Genomic DNA, 12,183 nt, shown 5'->3' with positions numbered 1-12,183 from the left:
GTCCGTCCAGCTCCTCCGACGCGTTTCGCTTTCCTCGCTCACGTCGTCACGGCGTGGGGTCCCACTGGTGCTCTGTTTTCCACGCTCCACACTGGCAGTCATCCTTCTCCCACGTACACACTGGTAACCCAAAACATTAACACAACTTGGTTAATACCATGTTGGTCATGTTTTTGGAACGCAATAACCCAGAGGTTCTATGGGCTTAACTTCGACAGGTTCCTGGTATGTGGCACCACTTGTTTACGCACAGATCAAGAAATTTGGCTTGTGTGTATGTAGCTGGTGCCCGATAGCGTCCTGAATGAGTTCAATCGGGTTAGAACCAGACGAATTTGCTGACAAAAAAAATAGTTCACATGGCTCTGAGCACTATGGGACTAAACATCTGAGGTCATCAGTCTCCTAGACTTATAATTACTTACACTTAACTAACCTAAGAACACCACACACACCCATGCGCGAGACAGAATTCGAACTTGCGACCATAGTAATCAAGAACAACTGACAAGATGAGAAACATGGAAGTAGATATCCTGGGTGTAACAAAGCAGCTTAAATCACTTAATAAAGGCAAGGCCTCCAGTCCAGACTGTATACTATTCCGGTTCCTCTCAGAGTATGCTGATAAAATAGCTCCATATTTAGCAATTATACACAACCACTCGCTCACAGAAAGATACGTACCTAAAGACTGGACAATTGCTCACGTCACACCAATAACCAAGAAGGGAAGTAGGAGTAATCCGCTGAATTACAGGCCTATCCGGCCGGAGTGGCCGTTCGGTTCTAGGCGCTACAGTCTGGAGCCGGGCGACCGCTACGGTCGCAGGTTCGAATACTGCTCGGGCATGGATGTGCGTGATGTCCTTAGGTTAGTTAGGTTTAATTAGTTCTAAGTTCTAGGCGACTGATGACCTCAGAAGTTAAGTCGCAGAGTGCTCAGAGCCATTTGAACCATTTTGAACAGGCCTATATCACTAACGTCGATTTGCAATAGGTTCAAAATGGCTCTGAGCACTATGGGACTTAACTTATGAGGTCATCATTCCCCTAGAACTTAGAACTGCTTAAACCTAACTAACCTAAAGACATCACACACATTCATGCTCGAGGCAAGATCCGAACCTGCAACCGTAGCGGTCTCGCTGTTCCAGACTGTAGCACCTAGAACCGCTCGCTCACCCCGGCCGGCGATTTGCAGTAGGGTTTTAGAAGATATACTGTATTCGAACATTATGAAGTACCTTGAAGAAAACGGTTTATTGACATATAGTCAGAAAATATCGTTCTTGTGAAACACAACTGGCTCTTTATACTCATGAAGTAATAAGTGCTATCGACGGGATGTCAAATTGATTCCACATTTTTAGATTTCCAGAAGGCTTTCGACACCGTTCCTCACAAGCGTCTTCTAATCAAACTGCCTGCCTACGGAGTATCATCTCAGTTGTGCGACTGGATTCGTGATTTCCTGTCAGGAAGGTCACAGTTCGTAGTAACAGACGGAAAGGCATCGAGTAAAACAGAAGTAACATCCGGCGTTCCCCAAGGAAGTGCTATAGGCCCTCTATTGTTCCTGATCTATATTAACGACATAGGAGATAATCTGAGTAGCCGTCTTAGATTGTTTGCAGAAGATGCTGTCATTTACCGTCTTGTAAAGTCATCAGTTGATCAAAACCACTTGCAAAATGATTTAGATAAGACATCTGTATGGTGAGAAAAGTGGAAATTGACCCTGAATAAAGAAAAGTGCTAAGTTATTCACATGAGTACTAAAAGAAATCAGCTAAATTTCGATTACGCGATGTCACACCAATCTGAGGGCTGTAAATTCAACTAAATACTTAGGGATTACAATTACAAATAACCTAAATTGGAACGACCACGTAGATAATATTGTGGGTAGAGCAACCCAAAGACTGCGATTCATTGGCAGAACACTTAGAAGGTGCAACAGGTCTGCTAAAGATATTGCTTACACCACGCTTGTCCGCCCTGTTCTGAAGTATTGCTGTGCGGTGTGGGATCCACATCAGGTTGGACTGACGGAAAGAAAGGCAGCTCGTTTTGTATTATCGCGAAATAGGGGAGATAGTGTCACAGACATGATACGTGAATTGGAGTGGCAATCATTAAAACAAAGGCGTTTTTGGTTGCGACGGGATCTTCTCATGAAATTTCAGTCACCAGTTTTCCCCACCGATTGCGAAAACATTCTGTTGGCACCCACCTACATAGGGAGACATGATCATCGCGATAAAATAAGAGAAATCAGGGCTCGCACGGAAAAATTTAGGTGCTCGTTTTTCCCGCGTGCCGCTCGAGAGTGGAACGGTAGAGAGACAGGATGAAGGTGGTTCATTGAACCCTCTGCCAGACACTTTATTGTGAATAGCAGAGTAATCTCGCAGATGTAGACGTAGATGTAGATGTAGCAGCAGCGCTGTTCCGGACACAGATATGAACGTGAATACAGTGTCATGCTACTCAAACCGATGTTCTACGATTCTGGCCTTGTAACACTCGCAGGTATCCTACTGGAAGGTGCATTTGCCATCAGGGATGACACCAAACATGATGTGAAGTGGGTGTGTGGGGCGGCGGATAATTTATATGATTGCTATATATATGTTTGAATGTTGAATCAGTTTCTGGCTTTTAGAATGTTATTAATGCTGTCTTTCGCCGTTCTCAACACTGGCTCTCTATTTACGTTTTTGCACCCAGAAAGTGATTTAACAAAACGTGAAGCCTGTAATTAGAGTTCCTAGTGCCCACTTCATCTGAGAATACAATTATAGCTGCAGCTTATAGCTCTGAGGAATTAGGAGATTGTCCGGGATTTCTAATCAAAAACGATTTTTCAAAATAGTTGAGTATATTCTCAAAGTCACAAATAAAAAACACAAGTATCCCTACAACCTAACTAACAGAGCAGTTCAGAGTCTAATGCGCTGATGCAACTATAAATGTCCGAATTAAATGTTGAAATTAATGCTCGCCATAATTTGATGATTAGTTTCATCAAACGCCACGCTAAATAATGGTAGAATGTCTGTCCCGCGACGGCACGTGAAAATACGACAATACGCAAACTGAAGCTAGATAATGAAAATCATCCCAGAATTAACACTTCACTTGAAATGATTTCATGGTTACGCGCATCTCGAGTAACTGAATACGGCATCCGAGGCTGTTTGTAGCAGTGATACCGGCGCGACGCGACTCCCGACACAGATGGCGTGTTATTCAGCGTCTGGAGAGAACTGGGGCCTTGCTTCCTCGCGCAGCGTTCTTATATATAAAGCCGCGGTGCGGACGGCTAAGGGAACGCCTGATCAAATCGGCTCTCCCAACTAGCCGCTGGGCTAGTAACGCACCACTTTAAGATACCTAATAAATCATAGCTTCTCTTGCTGAGGGCCGATGAAGCTCTTAATTTAAATGTGCACTCAGCACGCAGGTAAGTATTGATAATAAAATTTTGACGTGGCTAAGTTAAATATTTTGGGCGAGAGAATTAATTTAATTACATTGCACGCAGTAGATGAGCTCTGAACTGACCCTTTTGAGATCCGCTATCGCTATAATTTTATAGGTATTCAAAAGAAACTTTTCACATCTTCATAGTCATAGCGGATCTCCAACCTATTTAAATCTAAACATCCTAGCCTTATTTATTAACCTACTTAATCTATCTTGCTTCCTTAAGATTTGAAACGAAAACCAGAAAATCATGAATTTCCACTAAAATCATAATTTGTGAAATCCAAAGTACTGTTTTTATTAAATCATTATGAAAGATGAATCTAAATATAAAGTTTGAAGTCTCTAGCTCTTTTCTGTTGCGCCAATGATTTTTACAGAAAAACGTCCAAATTTCGAAAATGGCTTAAGTTATCGAACTAATATTCAACACATATTAATTTAGTATTACTTCTGACATACTAGAAAAGTTTTAGGTTATTTGCTTGATTTTTAAAGTATTGCGCAACATTTATGACGTCAGAGCTAGTTACAGCAGACTGGCTGGCACACAATGGAAAGGCTGATATGAATTTACTACAGCGTGAGTAGGCTGCTTCCCTACAGGTGGTCCGCAATAATGTTCACGCAGTCTACAGCTGGTACAGTGTCGTTGAGTACTGCCTGCAGGCTCCATGGGAGTACAGATGAATGTCCCTCTTGGTGTGTACGTCTTCGTACACTGCGGTAAGGAGTGGTGGGCTACACAATGGTGCGGCAACTCTCGTCATAAAAGCTGGACAGGAACAGAAATGATAGCGAACAAGTTAACACAGTAAACAGAAAATTTACTTAATGTTTTTCTCCAAGCGAACAATGACTCATTACAAACGATGCAAAAAGAGACAGAGTCCAGCTATTGATGTCACAAGGAAGAGGCGAGAACGAAGGTGATGTAGCGTAATAGCTCCTAGTGCCAAGTGGGCTGTGTGGGTCCGCCGTTCGTCTTGTATCGCGACGGCAGAGGGCGCTCGTGATAATGAACCGCTGGAGGTGCGCCTTAGCAAGCGTGAACCCCTGCGTCTGCCCGATCCCACGCGATGCTATCGGCAGCGAACCGAGAGTTGCAGTTCAGTTATCTATCTCACGTTGCCCGTGGGATGGTATCGATACACGGTATCTCACCCCTTAGTACTAAACCGCCCAAATCAGCCTGCGTCCATGGCAAGAGAATATCTGAACAGCAGTCTGCCTGGAAATGGAGTGTCAAAACATGACTTGGTTTAACAAGAAACGTGGTCCATCCCACCAGGTGACATTACAAACGACGACCCTACCCGCAGTGCAATCGTGAGAGCAGATAAAACCTCGCTTGACGCCTTCCTGAGAGACAATCTCCGCTCCTTCCAAATTAACAATGTAAGTGTAGATCACATCAGGCTTGAATTCAAAGAAACAGTATCGATAGCAGTTGAGAAATTTATACGAAATGAATTAACAAACGACAGAGCTGATTCCAGAGCTGATTCCCCGTCGTACACAAAATGTGTCAGAACACTCTCGCAGAATCAACAAAAAAACGTTCCAAATTTAAACGAACGCAAAATCCAGATGATTGGCGATCCTTTATAGAAGCTCGAAATGTAGTGCGGACTTCAATGTGCGATCCTTACAATAGTTTTCACAATGAAACTTTGTCTCTAAACCTGGCAGAAAATAGAAAGAGATTCTAGTCTTATGTAAAATATGTTAACGTTAAGACAATCAATGCCTTCTCTGGGCGACAACAATGAAAATACCATCGGTAACAGGGCTGCTGTTACTAAACACAGGCTTCTGATATACCGAGCGAGGTGGCGCAATGGTTATCACACTCTATTCGCATTCCGGAGGACGACGCTACAAACTCGTGTCCGGCCATCCTGTTTTAGGTTTTCCAAGATTTCCCCAAATAGCTTCAGGCAAATGCCAGGATAGTTCCTTTGAAAGAGCACGGCCGACTTCCTTCCCCACCCTTCCCTAATCCGATGAGCCCATACTCTCGCTGTCTGGTCCCCTTCCCCAAATCAACCACACAATCAACCGTCGGAAATACCTTCACGAAAGAAGACGAAGTCAATATTCCGGCCCCGGTAGCTGAGTGGTCAGTGTGACGGAATGTCAATCCTAAGGTCCCGGGTTCGATTCCCGGCTGGGTCGGAGATTTTCTCCGCTCAGAGACTGGGTGTTGTGTTGTCCTAATCATCATCATTTCATCCACATCGACGCGCAGGTCGCCTAAGTGGCGTCAACTCGAAAGACCTGCACCAGGCGAACGGTCTACCCACGGGAGGCCCTAGCCACACGACATTTCATTTCATTTCATTTCATTCCAGAATTCGAACCAAGAACAGGTTCCAAAATGAGTAAATTAGCAGTAGATATCCTCGGAGTAGTGAAACAACTTAAATCAATTAATAAAAGCAAGTCTTCCGGTCCAGACTGAACACCAATTAGGTTCCTGTCAGAGTACGCTTATGTAGTAGCTCCATACTTAACAATCATATACAATCGCTCGTTCGAATACTGCCTGCTAAATACTGCATTTTCGGGCAACAGCAAAGTTATTATGTGGCAGGAGTCATTAGAGCACAGGTAATAAAGTCATTTCATGTAATAATAAATAAATTAGGCACTCATCTTTTCGTGTTTCCCACGCTGGTCTCATTGTAAAATCATGGCTCAATCGTCGAAAATCTAGGTGGTGATGATTCCAAGCTCGTATGCAAAGAGGCCTAGGTTTTATTCTGCTATATTCAAAAGTTTTATAGATGTGTTTCACAAACCATTCTTGAAGATTAAACCTTTGAAAGTTAGCACAATGGTGATGTAAAAAAATAATCAGCACTCCGAATTTAAGTTACACTTCCTTTTTATTGCTTTTGTTACAGTATCACTTAACACACAAAACATCACTTCACAATACAAAACATACTTGAAAACATCTTCCTCACTGTTCAAGTTCACATTTTATAAGCTGACTACAATATGCGTCTTTCCAACATGACGTCCAACTCTTGACTTTTTCGAGGTCCGACTCTCTAACTACTGCTTACGCGCCCAAAAATCAAGAGTTACAAGTACGACAAAGATCATAGTGACAAAAGAAAGAATACACATAAGAATATCATTGCAATATAAACATATCGATGTATCAATGTATCTCTACATTAATGAAATCAAATCTGAATGTTGTCTCAGAAATATGTTAACCACATTACAGAAACACAGTAGAATATTGCTGGTATCGAGAGGTTCAGATGAGGTGCCGTAATGGTTACGTAATTCAAGTATCATTACAGCGTCCTCTGGTGCAAGCTGCAGTACGATATGGATCTTGAACGGATACCACTTGAGAAGCATGTTCCGTGCAGTGGACCACGAGACGGTCAACTGTCGAGACACAGCACGCGCCGTGTTATAACGTGTTAAATAGGGAAAGTTTAATTATAACCACCCGGTATATACTTGACCATTCTACAAGGTTTTCTTTTCTGCTCTGGTTTGAGAGGGGGCAGTATGAGAGGTGGCAGAAGCCCCCTCTCAGGTTTTTATATGTTGTAATTTTCTTGCAGGGCTAGGTTATGTTATTGTTTATTCTAACACGTAAAGGAACTTGTTATCACTTTGAAAAAAAAAATTGTATTAAATGTGCGTGAATTCCTAAGGGACCAAACTGCTTAGGTCATCGGTCCCTAGACTTACACACTACTTAAACTAACTTATGCTAAGAACAAGACACACACCCATGCCCGAGGGAGGACTCGAACCACCGGCGGGAGGGGCCGTATCACTTTGTAAATTGAGTCTGCAATTTTATTTCATTGTATTGTAGTGTAACACATTGTATTTTCACAGTTGCTGGCGCCTGTCAAGTGAAACTGTCAATAGAAGATTGTCACATGTGGCCTATGACTGATCAACAATTTTAATTTCTACCAGTCGTTGTTCCCCCTGCAGACAAACCTGCACTCGCTAAATTAAAGATCCGTTTTCATGTCAGAAGAAATAAATGACGTAATCTCTGAGCGGTCTCATAATGTAAGCTCGATCAGTCTAGTTATTTTTAATGGAATAATACTACTGTTCTCGGTGAAATACTCAAACACCCAGGACAGCTCATAAAGTGGGATAATGCACATCAAGCTAACTTAAGACAACAAAACTGCCCAGAAACGGAAACTTACACTATGTTTTCGGAAACTACTCTAAAACCACATCATCAATCGGTGAAGTGCGACACGTTAGTACAAACATCGAAGGTGACAAGGTGTTTACTGAATAAAAAAGCGTATAAGCTATATTTTATACTTGCAAAGCACAAGTAGTGTCAAAAGAGATGACAAAAGACACATTTTCATTATAAACAAAAACCAGTGAACGACAGACGAAATGTCCGAAGTGACTCAGACATAATCAGTTCCACACATATCATATCACACTATAGATCTAGCAACTGAGAAATCGAAAACATTTAGGAAATTAATTGTTTTTAATTAGTTCATTCATTTCACATAATATAAATCATTTGTTAAGCGTAAAGTTTATTTTCAATGGTTCTCTTGTGACTAGAATTAACACGATGTCAGCTTTTGCTGATTACTACAGGAATATTTCGGTCAACAGTTTTCACAATGAAGTTACCAAAGCTGGTTTAATTTTTGCTTCTGTGCTGGTTTAAGACTAACTTTCCTCTTTGAAGTACCAAAGCGTAACACCTCTTTGGTTGTATCTGCGCATTTCATATCGAGTGAATGTAAACTCGTTTAACCCCTGCTAAAACCTATTTATTATAATCAATTGAGTTGATGCTGCAAGCGATTTGCACTTGCGAAATACACCAGAAAGAAAACGAGACTGTGTAAAGAACTCAAGAACACAGTACTTTCAAGTCGCTAGTGATAACTTTCGAAAATTGAAACAGGTACAATTAAAGCTAAACATTATCTATTAGATTTCGTGCTGACGCATCATCAATAAGCTGGAACTAATCGTCCAAGCACGCAGACGAAGCAAATAATACTGGTGATTTACTGGCCGTGTCTTGCACGTTATGCAATCTCTGATTCTTATGTAATATCTCTCTCAATTAAATCCGTGTCTATCTTGCGATTTCACAAGCTATAATATTCATAGTACTGAGTTTCATAAAGCGTTTCTGGGTGAAATTTCACCAGTGTAGTTATATTTCACTAACATTCAGTGTATACGAACAGACTGAAGTTACCGCCTGGGAGTAATTTTCGCTGTGTCATCTTACGAAGATTGGTCTTCACGGCACTCAAGAATCATACGTCCTGAAGCTTATCTTCATTCAGTTCCATAGCCTGTGTAATTAAACTATCGCCTCGCGGCTCTTGCCGAATTGATAATTTGAAAGCTCTATAATGTAAAAAAGTTCCTGAAATTTCATAAGTAAATTCTCCTGAGATAACTGGCTTTCTTTCTTCTAGTTTCTGCAGTTTCGGCTCTATCACATTACTTTCTTCAGAAAAAAAAAATCCATTCGTGTTTTACTCTTAATACACTTTCCGTTATTTATTGCCCGAACCTCACACGAGTTTGATACATACAATGCTTCGCAGTGATGTTTTTGGAGAGTTTCTTAAGGCAGATCAGCTACGCCCTCGTAGTACTCTGCCATGGAACACAGGTATGGAGATGCACGCAGTCCATACCGAAGGTAAGCCTCACACTTAAGTATTAGTGTGTCGGGCCGCGTTCCACTCATAACCTGTGAAAAAGTAATTGAAGTGTAAGTTCACTATATATTATTAATGTTTATACGAAGCCGGCCGAAGTGGCCGTGCGGTTAAAGGCGCTGCAGTCTGGAACCGCAAGACCGCTGCGGTCGCAGGTTCGAATCCTGCCTCGGGCATGGATGTTTGTGATGTCCTTAGGTTAGTTAGGTTTAACTAGTTCTAAGTTCTAGGGGACTAATGACCTCAGCAGTTGAGTCCCATAGTGCTCAGAGCCATTTGAACCATTTGTTTATACGACACTAAAGGCCAGTCAATCAGAAGTACTGGGGTGAGAACGCACGTAATTTTGACATCATTTTCCAAGTAAAGCTCCACTACGACCTTTTTCGAAAAAGAGAAAAAATACAAGCTATATTTTTCTGTATTTTCTAAATAGTAATGTGGCACAAGCTATCCTCATGGCGTTATTGATGCTAAGTTCTATATTTCAGGTTGCGCTAGGCTCAATGATAAGCAGTACAGGTTCGGATCTAGGGTCGCTCTGGGGGGAGGGGATCCAGGGATTATTATGCCCCATCCCGAATACAATTTGCCGACTCCGCCCCTTACTTTTAATGAGCCAAACGGGATGGTAAACCTGATGTTAAATAGCGTAAAAGACGTGTAATCAAATGGTGACCTAATCTCGTAATGTTACATTGAACGAACTTAAGTGTATCACTATTAGAACTCTGAACTGAAAACAATGAAATTAAACTTAAGCACTCACCTAGTCGCCCTGTCTCTTTATTCAAAAACGCAAAAAGCATGATCAAGAAAATTGGAGAAACGTCAGTCACTGACATAGTTCCCAAGGTATTTACAACTACTGTTAAGATGGGATGGCGAAAATGAAGCGCAGTACTGATACCTGACAGTTCTGCGTTCAAAACAATATCTCAGATCGATTATGCAACTCCTGCAGATGACGATAATCTTTCTATTCTATCGTAGCTGTCGTCACGAGTTTGATGTCGTGGTACTGTAGTTCTAGAGTGAGCATAATTTGAAATATGTGGCACTGACTTATTTACGGAGTATATTCATACATACAACATTCAATTCTGTGGCATCCGAGAAACGGTGCCAGTTCAGTGACTGATACAACACTGTTTCAAACTTATTCACGTCGAAGCACTGTCCTCGAAATATTAAAAAATGATATCGTGCGAACACATTGTTTAACGACTAACCCACCGATCTGCGTCCCTACACATGCGAAAATCGTCCGAATTCATCCACGCACAAAAGCGGAGCGCAAATTTTACAATTCACAGTAACTAAGCAATAATCACTGCCTTTCTGCAGTTCACATTGATACGGTGCACATATCAATATATACTTTTTCCGTGTCCTTATGTACGGAAACAAACCACACGAGACATGCTGCCAAGTCAACAATCAGCGTTCTGTTAATTATCAGTTTCGATTGTGGCAAATAGACACTTTTATAACAGAGATGTATATAAACACGTTTAAAAATTTACATTCTGATAGACGTCTTATTTGAATGTATTGATATGACTAAATATGATAAATAAAATATGACAACATAGGGAAAAAGTATTTACGAGAAGCATTCCGAAAGTAAGGTCCGATCGGTCGCGAAATGCAAACCACAGTGAAAATCCGACAAAGCTTTGCACGGGTGTGTTGAGCAGTGACTCTAGTATGCCCGTTGATGGAGTCACGTCTGTCTTTTCGGTTCTGAGGGCACAGTGAGCACGTAAAGATGTCTAGAAAACACTATCTCCCGCCAAGTATGAGTGTCAGAGAGCTTTCGCCTGATTTGATGCAGCCCACACAACATAACTGTCATGCGTTTCCTTCTTCATGACAGTTATCGGTCGCAAATGGTTCAAATGGCTCTGAGAAGTATGGGACTTAACAAATGGGGTCATCAGTCCCCTAGACTTAGAACCACTTAAACCTAACTAACCTAAGGACATCACACACATCCATGCCCGAAGCAGGATTCGAAACTGCGACCGTAGCGGTCGCGCGGTTCCAGACTGAAGCGCCTAGAACCGCTCGGCCACACCGGCCGGCTGTTATCGTCCGCTTTCTACAGGAGCAATGAGGATGCCCCTGCTTCTGTGTGGCATTCCTCTTGATCCCAGGACAAGTTGGTATCCGTGGAAACGAGGCGGCAGATATAGCGGCCAAGGCTGCAGTCTCTCTTCTTCAGCCTGCTGTTCGCATGGTTTCCTTCGCCGATCTACAGAGTGTTTTATGTCGTCGTGTTGCTCTTTTCTGGCACGCACATTGGTCTACATTTCCCAATAATAAAGTGCAGGACGTGAAAGTTCTTCCCTGTGCTTGGACCTCTTCCTCCCGAACTCGTCGTCGGGAGGAGGTAATTTTAACTAGACTCCGGATAGGGCACTGTCGTTTTAGCCATCGACATCTTTTAAGTGGCGGTCCTCTCCCGCTTTGTTCCCACTGCTCTCAACTGTGGATGGTGAAACACCATTTACTTAAGTGCCTCTATTTTACTCCACTACGCACCCGTTTACAGCTGACGCTTGATATATGTTCCATTTTAGCAGATGACATGCACTCAGCCGATCGCGTCCTCGAGTTTATCAGTGTCAGTGAGATGAGGTCTGTCATTTGAAGCTCTTTTTGGGGAAAACAACCCCACTTCTATAGTGGTCTTCTAAGGTTTCGTTCTGTATTTTAGTTTCCCTCATTTTTAAGTTTCGGTCCCATTGCTGCTGATTTCCAGTTTGGGTTCTTTTTACCCTTCCCTAAGCCACAGAACGGGCGCTAATGACCGTAGCACTTCTGCGCCCTAAAACCATAACAAAAACAAACAAACAAACAAAAAAAAAAACGAACTGCAGATGAGCGTAGAAAATCGGCGAAAATTGCAGGCGACTGCCTTCTATGACGAGGGTATTTGTAAGTTAGTATAAAGCTGCAACAATGT

Source organism: Schistocerca nitens, chromosome 6, assembly GCF_023898315.1.
Source record: "Schistocerca nitens isolate TAMUIC-IGC-003100 chromosome 6, iqSchNite1.1, whole genome shotgun sequence".
Lineage (NCBI taxonomy): Eukaryota > Metazoa > Arthropoda > Insecta > Orthoptera > Acrididae > Schistocerca > Schistocerca nitens.
The sequence above is the reverse complement of the archived record's forward strand: the minus strand, read 5'-3'. Positions refer to the sequence as shown.